Raw genomic sequence first — 17,754 nt, forward strand, 5'->3', positions numbered from 1 at the left:
TAGTATTTACTGACCTGGCCATTTCAGTCCGCCTCTGCTGTTTGTGTGCTGCCTAGTTTCAGTGGGGAGCAGGGATGGGGAATTCCAGGAGACAGGCTGGCTGCCAGGTGGTGGGTAGAGAGATTACACCAGGATGGGTGGGAGGAGTACACCTTGACTCTGAATAGACCTATGCTCTGCCACCACAATGCCGGCTCCGCCCCCTGTGGAGCGGCTGATGTCCCTGCCCTGCTGCTGAAAGGAAAGAGCAGACTCACCACAACAAAGTGCTCCAAAACTGGACTGAGCTAGGCCCAGGCCCCCTTGCGACAAAGAACAAAAGAATTGCTGTATAAAAGAAGGAGCCCTGCTCCTAAGAAATCAGATCCCGTTTGCCCCAAGAAGAAACTCTGCCTGAAGAGAAGGACCTGGGAAAGCTGCATGGAGGAGTACTGTCTCTAAGCCTCTAAGCCTGAGAGACTGGCCTGTGGTGGATGCCTTGCTGCTGGAAGGAGAGGAAAAGACTGAAGAAAAGACTTTTATTCAACTTGTGCTTTACAAACAATGTCCAAGGGCTTGCGTGTGAACTTGCCCCCTGAACTGTGCCCCAGGAACAGTGGGCGCTACCTTTCCCTGGAAGAAGAGGAAGCTGCTGTGGGTGGCCCTGCAACGCTGACCCCAGAGAACCTGTGTGCCCCATCTCGCTGAGCACCGCGACTTCTGGCTGCCCGGGCTGCTGTGAGCACTGTGAAGACGAGCCCGCCTGGCCTGACCAAAGCGAACAACTGCCCCCTCAAGCCGTAGCTCGCAATGTGAAGGGAGACGACCTGCGTCCAAGCGCCGAGCCTCTGCGACCCTGAGCCGCCGAGACCACTGTAAGGACCCAAGGTGCACTGTTCGCCGAACCTGGTGTCTGCCGAAAGCGCAACGCGCTGAGAATCACCCCCGAACTCCCCCTCCTCCTCCTGACCTCCGTGGTGTGCTGAGACATCCCCGAGCTTCCCCCGAAGCATCGCCGTCCACTGAAGAGCCGGGACTGCAACGCGACGCCGGACGCCCTTTGCGGGACTGCTGAGGCCGCCACGAACTCCTTACAACGATCCCAGGTACTGTGAACTAAGAGCACCCTCGTACGAACCATACTTGCCTTTGTACGGTCCGTACCAGTGCTGGCGTCGCGCTACGCTATTCACGCGTGAAGCGTGAGCTTTGGTACGGTTCACCCCAGCTGTACGGAGCGTCCCAGCGAAGGTACGGTCCGTACCGTTGAAAATATATACACGTTGCTCACGCGGGAAGCGTGAGTTTTGACAAGGGGCGTACCGGACTTGTACGACGCGTACCTACGAGGGTACGGTCCGTATGGCTCAAGTCCTCGTACGCGTGCTAACGCGAGAAGCGTGAGAAACGGCACGACGCGTCTGAAAACTCGTACGAAGCGTACCGACGGCCCTACGAAGCGCACAGACCTCAAATAAGAGTATTTTGAACCAAGAATTGCCATTTTAAGAACTGTGGACTGCTGAAAAGTCATTACAAGTAACTGGAACCTCATCTAAAATGAAGAACTGTATTTCTAAAGACTGCTTGAAGAAACCTTTTATATAAAGAGTTTATTCTTACAAAAATACAGTCTTGTGTCTCTGTGTAGTGGGTTGGTGGTTGTTGTGTGGGACATCTTGAATGCTTAACCTAATGCCCTCTGGAACCTAGCCTGACTGCTCGCGCCACGTTAACTAGAGGGTGAGCAGGGGTTATTTTCCCAGAGTAATCCTTCACCCTGACTTAGAGGAAAGGGTCCCTGCTTGTCGCAAGTGCATACCTGCGCTAACCAGAGACCCCGGATTCTAACATTGGTGGCAGCGGTGGGGATTTACGGATTTGCATTCTTGGTGTCTGCGCAGTAATTACTAGCCATTGCACAGTGAGGACAGTCCAGTAGCTTGAGCCACAGAAGTTTAAATTTAATTTTGCTTGCCAAGAAAGGAGATCCCTTGTGTTTGGAGTCATGCCGGGCCCAAACAGCATTGAGAAATCGATCTCTGAAGCCTCTGAAATAGCCGGAATGGAATGGGATGAGTCAAAGCTGGACAACTACAAGAGAGATGAACTCAAGTACTTCTGCAGGAAACTCAAGGTTCCCCATGCAGGGTGCAAGAACAAAACAGATCTCTACAAGGCGCTGAAAGCCTGGATTGAATCAAGGAATGCAACTGAGGAGATTATAGTAGTGGAACCAGCGGAGAGCGTCCATAGTTTTGGTAGAGGCCTGTCGCCAGAGGAGCTGGCAGACAGACAGGCCACCAGAGAGCAAGAGATCACTTTGGCAAAGCTGAAATTAAATGGCCAATTGGAGCTAGAAAGCAAGAAGCTGGCTCTGGAAGAAAAGAAAATGGCTCTTGAAGAAAGAAAGATTCAGATGGAGCACGACGCGAGAATGAGGGAGTTGGCGATAAAGGAGAAAAGTTTGGAAAACCCTCCCTCTGGTGGCAGCGCAACGCCGGTGCAGGTAGACTCAAGGGTGTACATGCCAAAAGATGTAGTTAAGGAATACTTTAAGAATGACGACATAGGGCAATGGTTCAAGGCCTATGAGGTAGCCATGTCTTCCAACCGGGTCCCTGAGAGAGATTGGGGAGCGGGGTTGTGGGGGCGGTTCCTCAGTGAGGTGCGGGACACACTTTTAGATTTGCCCTCTGATGTCTACAATTCTTACCCCCACATGAAGGAAGCTTTAATGAATAGATATGGGCTAACTCCTGAATTATATAGACAGAGGTTCAGGGGTTGCACCAAGATTGCGGGGAGTACGTATGTGGAGTATGTAACCTTTTTCTGCAGAGCACTGGATGGCTGGGTGAAGGGTAGCAAAGTGGATGATTACCAAGGTCTCTTTGATTTAATTGCATGGGAGCACTTGTCGCTTAATTGTTTTCCTGAGCTACGCCACCTGATAGATAGCAAGCTGACTAACCCTAGGAAGCTTGCTGAAGAGGCGGACCGCTGGGTCAGCACCAGGGTCCACAAGGGTCAAGTGGGAGACTCCGCCAAGGGTGGGCAGGGTCCCCAGCAGAAGAGTGGGAGGGACAGGGGAAAACAGAAAGGGTTTCCAATAGGCCCCCAATGTAATACCCAAGGGAACCAGCAGAAAGGTTCTCAGCCTCCCCCACCCCCGAAGCCGACAGGGGCCCGACAGGTAAACCTGTTCCCAATGGGCCCCCTCAATGTTATAAATGTGGTGAACTGGGTCACTTTGCCAGTGATCCCAAGTGTCGCCAGTATGTGAAACCAGCACCCACTGGTGCTCTACCGAAGCAAGTGGCTACAGTAGCCTTTGGGGAGGAGGTAGAAGTCCCAGGTGGGTGGGACCCCGTCCAGCTGACCTTAGTCTCACTAGGAGACAGTGAGATGGTCCCTAACGCCGACTTGCCCTCTAACACTAAGAAATATGGGCAAGTGGTGACCGTCAATGGGAAGAAGGTAGAGGCTCTTCGAGACACAGGCGCCAGTGTGACTGCAGTGCGGCAGCACCTGGTATCTCAAGAGCAGGTTGTACCCCATGCCTATTGTGGGTTGTCAATGCTGACAACACAGAGACTCATTGTCCAATGGCTAAAGTTCCCTTTGAGTGGGGGGTGGTCTCTGGTACTCTGCAAGTCGCTGTGAGAAGTGCCATGCCTGTAGACTGTCTCCTAGGGAATGATTTGGAGAGTTCCCCTTGGGAAAAGGTGAAGAAGACAGCTCACCTGCGGATGGTGGGTTTACCTGATTGGGCATGCGTGACCACCCGGTCAATGGCAGCCAGTAGGGGTGTTGAAGGGACCCTGGAACCTGAGGGAGAGGTCCAGGAACCGACTATAGGGAGAGGGCGCAGGAGGCGCGGGAAACCGGCCCCTAAAGTTCCCACGGCCCAGGAGGAAGCAGACCTTGAGGGGGATGCCCTGGAGCCTACCGGGGAACAGATAGCCAAACTGGGGGACCTGCCTGAGCTGACCCGACCCATTGGCAGCAAGAAGGAGGCCCCACCAGGGAGGAATTCTGCAGGGAGCAGAAAGAGTGCCCCTCTCTAGTGGGTATGCGGCAGCAGGCTGCAGCCCAGGCCAATGGTGATCAGTCCGGTACTCACTTAATCTACTGGGAGAACGACCTCCTGTACTCAGAGCCTAAGGTGACTGAACCTGGGTCAGCCCATGCGCTGGTGGTCCCCCAGAAGTTCAGAGCCTTCCTACTGGGGCTGGCTCACGATGTTCCATTAGCAGGGCATTTGGGGCAGGACAAGACCTTTGAAAGGCTTGCCACCCACTTTTATTGGCCTCAAATGCGCAGGAGTTCAAACACTCACTGCAGGACCTGCCAGACTTGCCAGGCAAGTGGTAAGAGTGGAAGGAAGCTAAAGGCTCCACTCCAACCTTTCCCTGTGGTCAGTACCCCATTCCAGCGAGTGGAGATTGACATTGTGGGGCCACTGGACCCCAAGACAGCCATGGGCAACAGGTTTATCCTGGTCTTGGTAGACCATGCCACCCGGTACCCTGAAGCCATCCCTCTGAGGACAGTGACGGCCCCCGTGGTGAGACGGGCACTGATGGGAATTTTCTCACGAGTAGGATTCCCTCTAGAGGTGGTGTCTGACAGGGGGACCAATTTATATCGAAATATATGAAATCCCTTTGGCAAGAGTGTGGTGTGACATACAAGTTCACCACCCTTTACCATCCCCAAGGAAACGGGTTGGTTGAGAGATTCAACCGAACCCTAAAGGGCATGATTATGGGTCTTGAGGAACCCATGAGGCGTAAGTGGGATGTCCTCTTACCATGCCTTCTCTTTGCGTACCATGAGGTGCCACAGAAGTCTCTGGGGTTCAGTCCCTTTGAGCTTCTGTATGGCCACCCAGTACGAGGACCTCTTAGTCTGGTCAAGGAAGGCTGGGAGCAATCTCCCAGGAAACCTCCCCAGAATGTATACAGTTACATGCTGGCCTTCCGGATCCAGACTAGGCGTTTCAGGCAACTTGCTGAGGCAAACCTGGAAGCCAGCCAGGAGGAAATGAAGTGGTGGTACGACCAGAACGCCACTCTGGTTGAGCTTCAACCTGGCCAAAAGGTATGGGTCCTGGCCCCTGTGGAGCCTTGTGCACTCTAGGACAAGTGTACAGGACCCTTTGAGATTGTGGAGCGCAAGAGTTCTGTCACCTACTTGGTGGACTTGCAGTCTCCTAGGAACCCCTTGAGGGTCCTCCATGTCAATCGACTGAAGCCCCACTTGGAGAGGTCCGAAGTGGGCATGCTCTTGACCCCAGATGATGGGACGGAGGAGGAGTCTGAGCCTCTTCCTGACCTCCTGGTAGCCTCAGAGTGAGATGGGTCAGTGGATGGAGTTAACCTCTCACCCACCCTGACCCCAGAGCAACAGGATGACTGCCGCCACCTGCTGGGGCAGTTTCCTGACCTGTTCTCCCTGGTTCCTGGTGTCACAGATTGGTGCGTCCATGATGTGGACACAGGAGACAGCTTGCCTGTGAAGCACAAAGCTTACAGAGTAACTGACAGGGTCAGAGCCTGCATCTTAGAGGAAGTCTCAAAGATGCTTGCTCTAGGGGTGGTTGAGTCCTCCAGCAGTCCTTGGGCCAGCCCAGTGGTCTTGGTCCCAAAGGCTGCAGCGCCGGGTGCCACACCTGAACTCCGGTTCTGTGTGGACTACAGAGGACTCACCAAGACTGACGCGCACCCCATCCCCAGAGCTGATGAGCTCATTTATCGGTTAGGGGCTGCACGGTACCTCTGCACGTTTGATTTAACGTCTGGGTACTGGCAGATCGCTTTGACTGATGGGGCCAAGGAGAGGTCTGCATTCTCCACACCAGATGGGCACTACCAGTTCCGGGTTATGCCCTTTGGGATGAAGAATGCCCCTGCCACCTTCCAGAGGTTGGTCAACCAGGTGTTGGCTGGGCTGACTGAGTTCAGCGCCGCCTGCCTGGATGACATCGCAGTGTTCAGTGGCACATGGAAAGAACACCTGCAACATCTCTGGGAAGTGTTGATGGCACTGCGCAAGGCAGGCCTCACGATCAAGGCAAGCAAGTGTCAGATCGGGCAGGTTTCCGTGGTGTACTTGGGACACCAAGTAGGGAGCGGCCAGGTGGCGCCCCTACAACCCAAGATTTAAACCATCCTGGCTTGGGAGCCCCCAAAGACCCAGACAGAGGTGAGGGCCTTTTTAGGACTCACAGGGTACGGCAGGAGGTTTGTCAAGGGGTGTGGCAGCATTGTTGCCCCCTTGACGGAGCTGACTTCGAAGAAGCAGCCCAGAAAAGTGATCTGAACTGACACCTGTCAGAAGGCTTTTGACACCCTGAAGACTGCCCTGTGCACGGCGCCCGTGCTCTTGGCTCCTGACTTCTCCAAAGAATTCCTAGTGCAGACAGTCGCATCAGAGCATGGTGTAGCGGCTGTTCTCTCACAGATGACTGAGGAGGGCTGGGACCAACCTGTAGCCTTCATTAGTAGGAGGTTAATTCCACAGGAACAAAGGTGGAGTGCAATCGAGCGAGAAGCATTTGCTGTGGTCTGGGCGCTGAAGAAGCTAAGACCCTACTTGTTTGGGTCTCACTTCCGGGTTCAGACCGACCACAGGCCCCTCAGATGGTTGATGCAAATGAGGGGTGAGAACCCAAAACTGTTGAGGTGGTCCATCTCCCTACAGGGTATGGACTTTACGGTGGAGCATCGCCCTGGCTCAGATCACGCCAATGCTGACGGTCTGTCCAGGTTTTTCCGCCTTAGTGAAGAGGAATTCCCTGGGGTAGGGTAGTTCCCCCCACATTTCAGCTGGAGGGGACTCGTGTTAGACCTGGCACCTTGGCGTGAGTTTCCCTTCCACTTTTTGCTGATGTGCCTCATGTGTTTTGTTGGTGTTGGCTGCTCAGAGCACTGTGCCACTGCCAATCAGTGCCACAGTGCAAGCGCTCCCTTATGTAAAATGTATACATTGATTGGTGTCCATGTTTGGCTTATTTGGTTTACTATCAGCCCCTAGTAAAGTGCACCAGGAGTGCCAGGGCTTGTAAATACAAATGCTGCTGGTGGGCTTGCAGCACTGGTTGTGCCACCCACAGAAGCGGCCTAGTAAAATGTGTCTACGGTCTGCCACTGCAGAACCTGCGTGCAGTCTGGTACTGTCGCGCTGACTGCCCCAAGTGCCCCCACTTGCCAGTCCCTAAACCTTCCCTTAACGACATATTAGTCACCCCTCTGGTAGGCCCAAGGGCAGGGTGCATTGTAGGCATAAGGTAGGACATGCCCTGATGTGTGTGGCATGTCTTAATAGTGAATTACACCCATTTTCGTTTTTCACTATTGAAGGCTACCTGCTCTCCATAGGCCAGAATGGGCTGCTGGAATTACTACACGCTGTAATCCCAGTGGACCCATAGAGCATGGCAGAAAGTCAAGTTTAGTATGCCTGAACTCAGAATAATAAAATACTTCTTTTAGTAAAGTTTATTTTAATCTCCTGTGTTTGTAAATACTACTTTTAGAAAGTTAGTATTTACTGACCTGGCCATTTCAGTCCGCCTCTGCTGTTTGTGTGCTGCCTAGTTTCAGTGGGGAGCAGGGATGGGGAATTCCAGGAGACAGGCTGGCTGCCAGGTGGTGGGTAGAGAGATTACACCAGGATGGGTGGGAGGAGTACACCTTGACTCTGAATAGACCTGTGCTCTGCCACCACAATGCCGGCTCCGCCCCCTGTGGAGCGGCTGATGTCCCTGCCCTGCTGCTGAAAGGAAAGAGCAGACTCACCACAACAAAGTGCTCCAAAACCGGACTGAGCTAGGCCCAGGCCCCCTTGCGGCAAAGAACAAAAGAATTGCTGTATAAAAGAAGGAGCCCTGCTCCTAAGAAATCAGATTCTGTTTGCCCCAAGAAGAAACTCTGCCTGAAGAGAAGGACCTGGTAAAGCTGCATGGAGGAGTACTGTCTCTAAGCCTGAGAGACTGGCCTGTGGTGGATGCCTTGCTGCTGGAAGGAGAGGAAAAGACTGAAGAAAATACTTTTTTTCAACTTGTACTTTACAAACAATCTCCAAGGGCTTGCGTGTGAACTTGCCCCCTGAACTGCACCCCAGGAACAGTGGGCGCTACCTTTCCCTGGAAGAAGAGGAAGCTGCTGTGGGTGGCCCTGCAATGCTGACCCCAGAGAACCTGTGTGCCCCATCTCGCTGAGCACCGCGACTTCTAGCTGCCCGGGCTGCTGTGAGCACCATGAAGACCAGCCCGCCTGGCCTGACCAAAGCGAACAACTGCCCCCTCGAGCCGTAGCTCGCAACGTGAAGGGAGACGACCTGCGTCCAAGCGCCGAGCCTCTGCGACCCTGAGCCGCCGAGACCACTGTAAGGACCCAAGGTGCACTGTTCGCTGAACCTGGTGTCTGCCGAAAGCGCGACGCGCTGAGAATCACCCCCGAACTCCCCCTCCTCCTCCTGATCTCCGTGGTGTGCTGAGACATCCCCGAGCGTCCCCCGAAGCATCGCCGTCCACTGAAGAGCCGGGACTGCAACGCGATGCGGGATGCCCTTTGCGGGACTGCTGAGGCCGCCACAAACTCCTTACAACGATCCCAGGTACTGTGAACTAAGAGCACCCTCGTACGAACCATACTTGCCATTGTACGGTCCGTACCAGCGCTGGCGTCGCGCTACGCTATTCACGCGTGAAGCGTGAGCTTTGGTACGGTTCACCCCAGCTGTACGGAGCGTCCCAGCGAAGGTACGGTCCGTACCGTTGAAAATATATACACGTTGCTCACGCGGGAAGCGTGAGTTTTGGCAAGAGGCGTGCCGGACTTGTACGACGCGTACCTACGAGGGTACGGTCCGTATGGCTCAAGTCCTCGTATGCGTGCTAACGCGAGAAGCGTGAGAAATGGCACGACGCGTCTGAAAACTCGTACGAAGCGTACCGACGGCCCTACGAAGCGCACAGACCTCAAATAAGAGTATTTTGAACCAAGAATTGCCATTTTAAGAACTGTTGACTGCTGAAAAGTCATTACAAGTAACTGGAACCTCATCTAAAATGAAGAACTGTATTTCTAAAGCCTGCTTGAAGAAACCTTTTATATAAAGAGTTTATTCTTACAAAAATACAGTCTTGTGTCTCTGTGTGGTGGGTTGGTGGTTGTTGTGTGGGACATCTTGAATGCTTAACCTAATGCCCTCTGGAACCTAGCCTGACTGCTCGCGCCACGTTACCTAGAGGGTGAGCAGGGGTTATTTTCCCAGAGTAATCCTTCACCCTGACTTAGAGGAAAGGGTCCCTGCTTGTCGCAAGTGCATACCTGCGCCAACCAGAGACCCCGGATTCTAACATTGGTGGCAGCGGTGGGGATTTACGGATTTGCATTCTTGGTGTCTGCGCAGTAATTACTAGCCATTGCACAGTGAGGACAGTCCAGTAGCTTGAGCCACAGAAGTTTAAATTTAATTTTGCTTGCCAAGAAAGGAGATCCCTTGTGTTTGGAGTCATGCCGGGCCCAAACAGCATTGAAAAATCGATCTCTGAACCCGCTGAAATAGCCGGAATGGAATGGGATGAGTCAAAGCTGGACAACTACAAGAGAGATGAACTCAAGTACTTCTGCAGGAAACTCAAGGTTCCCCATGCAGGGTGCAAGAACAAAACAGATCTCTACAAGGCGCTGAAAGCCTGGATTGAATCAAGGAATGCAACTGAGGAGATTATAGTAGTGGAACCAGCGGAGAGCGTCCATAGTTTTGGTAGAGGCCTGTCGCCAGAGGAGCTGGCAGACAGACAGGCCGCAAGAGAGCAAGAGATCACTTTGGCAAAGCTGAAATTAAATGGCCAATTGGAGCTAGAAAGCAAGAAGCTGGCTCTGGAAGAAAAGAAAATGGCTCTTGAAGAAAGAAAGATTCAGATGGAGCACGACGCGAGAATGAGGGAGTTGGCGATAAAGGAGAAACGTTTGGAAAACCCTCCCTCTGGTGGCAGCGCAACGCCGATGCAGGTAGACTCAAGGGTGTACATGCCAAAAGATGTAGTTAAGGAATACTTTAAGAATGACGACATAGGGCAATGGTTCAAGGCCTATGAGGTAGCCATGTCTTCCCACCGGGTCCCTGAGAGAGATTCTGGAGCGGGGTTGTGAGGGCAGTTCCTCAGTGAGGTGCAGGACACACTTTTAGATTTTCCCTCTGATGTCTACAATTCTTACCCCCACATGAAGGAAGCTTTAATGAATAGATATGGGCTAACTCCTGAATTATATAGACAGAGGTTCAGGGGTTGTACCAAGATTGCGGGGAGTACGTATGTGGAGTATATAACCTTTTTCTGCAGAGCACTGGATGGCTGGGTGAAGGGTAGCAAAGTGGATGATTACCAAGGTCTCTTTGATTTAATTGCATGGGAGCACTTGTAGCTTAATTGTTTTCCTGAGCTACGCCAACACCTGATAGATAGCAAGCTGACTAACCCTAGGAAGCTTGCTGAAGAGGCGGACCGCTGGGTCAGCACCAGGGTCCACAAGGGTCAAGTGGGAGACTCCGCCAAGGGTGGGCAGGGTCCCCAGCAGAAGACTGGGAGGGACTGGGGAAAACAGAAAGGGTTTCCAATAGGCCCCCAATGTAATACCCAAGGGAACCAGCAGAAAGGTTCTCAGCCTCCCCCACCCCCGAAGCCGACAGGGGCCCCGACAGGTAAACCTGTTCCCAAGGGGCCCCCTCAATGTTATAAATGTGGTGAACTGGGTCACTTTGCCAGTGATCCCAAGTGTCGCCAGTATGTGAAACCAGCACCCACTGGTGCTCTACCGAAGCAAGTGGCTACAGTAGCCTTTGGGGAGGAGGTAGAAGTCCCAGGTGGGTGGGACCCCGTCCAGCTGACCTTAGTCTCACTAGGAGACAGTGAGATGGTCCCTAACGCCGACTTGCCCTCTAACACTAAGAAATATGGGCAAGTGGTGACCGTCAATGGGAAGAAGGTAGAGGCTCTTCTAGACACAGGCGCCAGTGTGACTGCAGTGCGGCAGCACCTGGTATCTCAAGAGCAGGTTGTACCCCATGCCTATTGTCGGGTTGTCAATGCTGACAACACAGAGAGTCATTGTCCAATGGCTAAAGTTCCCTTTGAGTGGGGGGGGTCTCTGGTACTCTGCAAGTCGCTGTGAGAAGTGACATGCCTGTAGACTGTCTCCTAGGGAATGATTTGGAGAGTTCTCCTTGGGAAAAGGTGGAGAAGACAGGTCACCTGCGGTTGGTGGGTTTACCTGATTGGGCGTGCGTGACCACCCAGTCAATGGCAGCCAGTAGGGGTGTTGAAGGGACCCTGGAACCTGAGGGAGAGGTCCAGGAACCGACTTTAGGGAGAGGGCGCAGGAGGCGCGGGAAACCGGCCCCTAAAGTTCCCACGGCCCAGGAGGAAGCAGACCTTGAGGGGGATGCCCTGGAGCCTACCGGGGAACAGATAGCCGAACTGGGGGACCTGCCTGAGCTGACCCGACCCATTGGCAGCAAGAAGGAGGCCCCACCAGGGAGGAATTCTGCAGGGAGCAGAAAGAGTGACCCTCTCTAGTGGGTATGCGGCAGCAGGCTGTAGCCCAGGCCAATGGTGATCAGTCCGGTACTCACTTGATCTACTGGGAGAACGACCTCCTGTACTCAGAGCCTAAGGTGACTGAACCTGGGTCAGCCCATGCGCTGGTGGTCCCCCAGAAGTTCAGAGCCTTCCTACTGGGGCTGGCTCACGATGTTCCATTAGCAGGGCATTTGGGGCAGGACAAGACCTTTGAAAGGCTTGCCACCCACTTTTATTGGCCTCAAATGCGCAGGAGTTCAAACACTCACTGCAGGACCTGCCAGACTTGCCAGGCAAGTGGTAAGAGTGGAAGGAAGCTAAAGGCTCCACTCCAACCTTTCCCTGTGGTCAGTACCCCATTCCAGCGAGTGAAGATTGACATTGTGGGGCCACTGGACCCCAAGACAGCCATTGGCAACAGGTTTATCCTGGTCTTGGTAGACCATGCCACCCGGTACCCTGAAGCCATCCCTCTGAGGACAGTGACGGCCCCCGTGGTGGGACGGGCACTGATGGGAATTTTCTCACGAGTAGGATTCCCTCTAGAGGTGGTGTCTGACAGGGGGACCAATTTCATATCGAAATATATGAAATCCCTTTGGCAAGAGTGTGGTGTGACATACAAGTTCACCACCCTTTACCATCCCCAAGGAAACGGGTTGGTTGAGAGATTCAACCGAACCCTAAAGGGCATGATTATGGGTCTTGAGGAACCCATGAGGCGTAAGTGGGATGTCCTCTTACCATGCCTTCTCTTTGTGTACCGTGAGGTGCCACAGAAGTCTCTGGGGTTCAGTCACTTTGAGCTTCTGTATGGCCACCCAGTACGAGGACCTCTTAGTCTGGTCAAGGAAGGCTGGGAGCAATCTCCCAGGAAACCTCCCCAGAATGTATACAGTTACATGCTGGCCTTCCGGAACCAGACTAGGCGTTTCAGGCAACTTGCTGAGGCAAACCTGGAAGCCAGCCAGGAGGAAATGAAGTGGTGGTACGACCAGAACGCCACTCTGGTTGAGCTTCAACCTGGCCAAAAGGTATGGGTCCTGGCCCCTGTGGAGCCTTGTGCACTCTAGGACAAGTGTACAGGACCCTTTGAGATTGTGGAGCGCAAGAGTTCGGTCACCTACTTGGTGGACTTGCAGTCTCCTAGGAACCCCTTGAGGGTCCTCCATGTCAATCGACTGAAGCCCCACTTGGAGAGGTCCAAAGTGGGCATGCTCTTGGCCCCAGATGATGGGACGGAGGAGGAGTCTGAGCCTCTTCCTGACCTCCTGATAGCCTCAGAGCGAGACGGGTCAGTGGATGGAGTTAACCTCTCACCCCCCTGACCCCTGAGCAACAGGATGACTGCCGTCAGCTGCTGGGGCAGTTTCCTGACCTGTTCTCCCTGGTTCCTGGTGTCACAGATTGGTGCGTCCATGATGTGGACACAGGAGACAGCTTGCCTGTGAAGCACAAAGCTTACAGAGTAACTGACAGGGTCAGAGCCTGCATCAAAGAGGAAGTCTCAAAGATGCTTGCTCTAGGGGTGGTTGAATCCTCCAGCAGTCCTTGGGCCAGCCCAGTGGTCTTGGTCACAAAGGCTGCAGCGCCGGGTGCCACACCTGAACTCCGGTTCTGTGTGTACTACAGAGGACTCACCAAGACTGACGCGCACCCCATCCCCAGAGCTGATGAGCTCATTTATTGATTAGGGGCTGCACGGTACCTCAGCACGTTTGATCTAACGTCTGGGTACTGGCAGATCGCCTTGACTGATGGGGCCAAGGAGAGGTCCGCATTCTCCACACCAGATGGACACTACCAGTTCCGGGTTATGCCCTTTGGGATGAAAAATGCCCCTGCCACCTTCCAGAGGTTGGTCAACCAGGTGTTGGCTGGGCTGACTGAGTTCAGCGCCGCCTGCCTGGATGACATCGCAGTGTTCAGTGGCACATGGAAAGAACACCTGCAACATCTCTGGGAAGTGTTGATGGCACTGCGCAAGGCAGGCCTCACGATCAAGGCAAGCAAGTGTCAGATCGGGCAGGGTTCCGTGGTGTACTTGGGACACCAAGTAGGGAGCGGCCAGGTGGCACCCCTACAACCCAAGATTTAAACCATCCTGGCTTGGGAGCCCCCAAAGACCCAGACAGAGGTGAGGGCCTTTTTAGGACTCACAGGGTACTGCAGGAGGTTTGTCAAGGGGTATGGCAGCATTGTTGCCCCCTTGACGGAGCTGACTTCGAAGAAGCAGCCCAGAAAAGTGATCTGAACTGACACCTGTCAGAAGGCTTTTGACACCCTGAAGACTGCCATGTGCACGGCGCCCGTGCTCTTGGCTCCTGACTTCTCCAAAGAATTCCTAGTGCAGACAGACGCATCAGAGCATGGTGTAGCGGCTGTTCTCTCACAGATGACTGAGGAGGGCTGGGACCAACCTGTAGCCTTCATTAGTAGGAGGTTAATTCCACAGGAACAAAGGTGGAGTGCAATCGAGCGAGAAGCATTTGCTGTGGACTGGGCGCTGAAGAAGCTAAGACCCTACTTGTTTGGGTCTCACTTCCGGGTTCAGACCGACCACAGGCCCCTCAGATGGTTGATGCAAATGAGGGGTGAGAACCCAAAACTGTTGAGGTGGTCCATCTCCCTACAGGGTATGGACTTTACGGTGGAGCATCGCCCTGGCACAGATCACGCCAATGCTGACGGTCTGTCCAGGTTTTTCCGCCTTAGTGAAGAGGAATTCCCTGGGGTAGGGTAGTTCCCCCCACATTTCAGCTGGAGGGGACTCGTGTTAGACCTGGCACCTTGGCGTGAGTTTCCCTTCCACTTTTTGCTGATGTGCCTCATGTGTTTTGTTGGTGTTGGCTGCTCAGAGCACTGTGCCACTGCCAATCAGTGCCACAGTGCAAGTGCTCCCTTATGTAAAATGTATACATTGATTGGTGTCCATGTTTGGCTTATTTGGTTTACTATCAGCCCCTAGTAAAGTGCACCAGGAGTGCCAGGGCTTGTATATACAAATGCTGCTGGTGGGCTTGCAGCACTGGTTGTGCCACCCACAGAAGCGGCCTAGTAAAATGTGTCTAAGGTCTGCCACTGCAGAACCTGCGTGCAGTCTGGTACTGTCGTGCTGACTGCGCAAGTGCCCCCACTTGCCAGTCCCTAAACCTTCCCTTAACTACATATTAGTCACCCCTCTGGTAGGCCCAAGGGCAGGGTGCATTGTAGGCATAAGGTAGGACATGCCCTGATGTGTGTGGCATGTCTTAATAGTGAATTACAGCTATTTTCGTTTTTCACTATTGAAAGCTACCTGCTCTCCATAGGCCAGAATGGGCTGCTGGAATTACTACACGCTGTAATCCCAGTGGACCCATAGAGCATGGTAGAAAGTCAAGTTTAGTATGCCTGAACTCAGAATAATAAAATACTTCTTTTAGTAAAGTTTATTTTAATATCCTGTGTTTGTAAATACTACTTTTAGAAAGTTAGGGCCCGATTCACAGAACTAACTTAAGACAAAATCCTAAACTTACTACTATTTTGGTATTCACAGAAGGCACTTGCTCATTTCGGTATTCACAGAAGTTAGGAGTCCTAACTTTAGGACTCCTAAATGCCTTCTGTGAATACCGAAAGTCTTAAAGTTAGGATTTTTCTCAGTTTAGTAGTAGTATAGTTAGGACTCCTAACTTTAGGACTCCTAAATGCCTTCTGTGAATACCGAAAGTCTTAAAATTAGGATTTTTCTCAATTTAGTAGAAGTAAAGTTAGGAGTCCTAACTTTAGGACTCCTAAACTGAGAAAAAGCCTAATTTTAAGACTTTCGGTATTCACAGAAGCCATTTAGGAGTCCTAAAGTTAGGACTACTAACTTCTGTGAATACCGAAATGAGTAAGTGTCTTCTGTGAATACCAAAATGAGTAAGTGCCTTCTGTGAATACGAAAATGGTAGTAAATTTAGGATTTTGTCTTAAGTTAATTCTGTGAATCGGGCCCTTAGTATTTACTGACCTGGCCATTTCAGTCCGCCGCTGCTGTGTGTGTGCGCTGCCTAGTTTCAGTGGGGAGCAGGGCTGGGGAATTCCAGGAGACAGGCTGGCTGCCAGGTGGTGGGTAGAGAGATTAAACCAGGATGGGTGGGAGTAGGACACCTTGACTCTGAATAGACCTAACTTAATGATTTTGTGCATCAAACCCTCAGGTGGTACAAACCTGTCATTTCTCATAAGAACTTTTGTGTCACTCAGGCTTAGTTCATCCAAATCTTAACAAATTGTCGCACAGAAGGACCAAACATGCTCTCCATGCGCTCACCATGCATTACCATTTATTCAACATTCTTCAAGACTGCCTCCCAATCCATGCACAAATGCCATTCATCTGCCGAGTATGAGCCACCGCTACATTCTTCAAAATCGCACAATGAAACCACATCCCCTTCCTAATCCCAGGCAGACCCATTGTGATCATTTTCCCCAGGGCACTTCAAAGAAATGCGAGAAAGACAGTCAACCTGTACGTTCTTCCACCCTGGTATGTAGGCAACGTTGTAACGATACTCCTGAAGTCTGGAAGCCAGTCTAGCCAGCCTAGCTGATTCCTTACCAGTACCACCAGGACTCAAAACTTTCACAAATGGTTTGTGATCAGTGTGTATGCAAACAGTTAAACCCCATTAAAAGGTCATAAAATGCTCGACAGACCAGGCAGCTGCCAGGGCCTTGCATTCTATACCTGAATAGTTACTTACACATTCTGTCAACGAGTGTGAGGCAAAAGCCACAGTTTTTTCTGTGCCTGCCCGCACCTAAGATAATACTGCTCCTAAACCAAGCACACTGGAATCCAATATTAGAAATGTTTTAATTTGAGTGTCGAAAGGTGCTGGAATTCCCACCTCACAAATGTCCCTCCATACAAGATCAAAAGCCCTTTGCTGGACATCATCCCAAATGAAAGTACACTCCTTCTGCAGTAACATTCTAAGTTCTTCAGTCTTGTTTGAAAAATTAGGAACAAGTTTTGCATAGTATTCGATCAAGCCCATAAATGACAATAATTGGTCTTTATCACGTGAAATGGGTGCAGGCTTGACAGCTTCCAACAAGTCCATTTTGGGTCGGACATCCTGCCCTGAATAGTATAGCCAAGGTATTCAATTTCCTCTACTAGGAACTTCCATTTCTCCTTCCTTAGCCTACCCCACACCCACCTTAAGATGTTGTGTTCCTGAATGGACCCTCCAAAAACCAGAATATCATCTTGGAAAAACTTTACGTTTTTCAGACCCTTGAAAACCTCCACCATAATCCTTTGAGAAACACTTGCGGCCGAGAATAACCCTAACGGCAACCTTGTAATCTGGAAGGTATCCTCCATGGTGATTCACCCTGTCTTTGAGGTCTGGAATAAAACTTGTAATATAACATTACAATATTTTCCTCCTTGGAAAACTTTATTCCAGACGCAGTTTCGCCTCCTGGAACACATCTTCAACAGGCTGATTGTCACTGCCCAGCATCTGAGTTAAATATTTAAAAATATGATCAGCCTCCATGCCAGTGGTGTCTAATAATGCTTTCTTCCATTTAGGCGTGAATTCCAGCTTATGCAGTGCAATAATGTAATTATCAAACAAGTCTATCCACTCCTCCCACTGAATGGAAGGTTGACCCTGTGGTCTCAGAAAAGGGGGTGGAATAACGATTGAGGAATTTACAATAATTACATGCCAGAAGGGCTCTCAAACGTTTAATGTCTAGCTGGATCTTGCTTGCTGAGCTGCTTTCCTTTTACAAAAACTACGCAGTCTACTCTGAAGGAGGACACCGCCAAAGAGCCTTTCTCTAATGTGTCACATGGACTGTGACACTCCTTTTTAAGAAACAGTCCCGCCACAGTGCAGAGCCGATGCCCCCTCCTCAACAGCGTGCACGGACCCAAAATGCTATTGAACTGCCTACAACTAGCTCGTCGTGCAGACAGAACGGGCAGTCACTATTAAAACAAGACCGGTAGTGGAGTGCGCACCCAGAGAGATAGTTTAGCAGAGGCCCTAGCGCCTGGGACACAGTTACACCACACTACAGCAGGCAGAAATCTTAGGTGAGGGAGACTGGCATGCCTGTTACTCATTGCGATCTCCGGTCACACTTCGGCTCACTGACGGAGATCTTGACAAGCAAAGCCT

The sequence above is a fragment of the Triturus cristatus genome, chromosome 4_1, assembly GCF_964204655.1.
Source record: "Triturus cristatus chromosome 4_1, aTriCri1.1, whole genome shotgun sequence".
Taxonomy (NCBI): domain Eukaryota; kingdom Metazoa; phylum Chordata; class Amphibia; order Caudata; family Salamandridae; genus Triturus; species Triturus cristatus.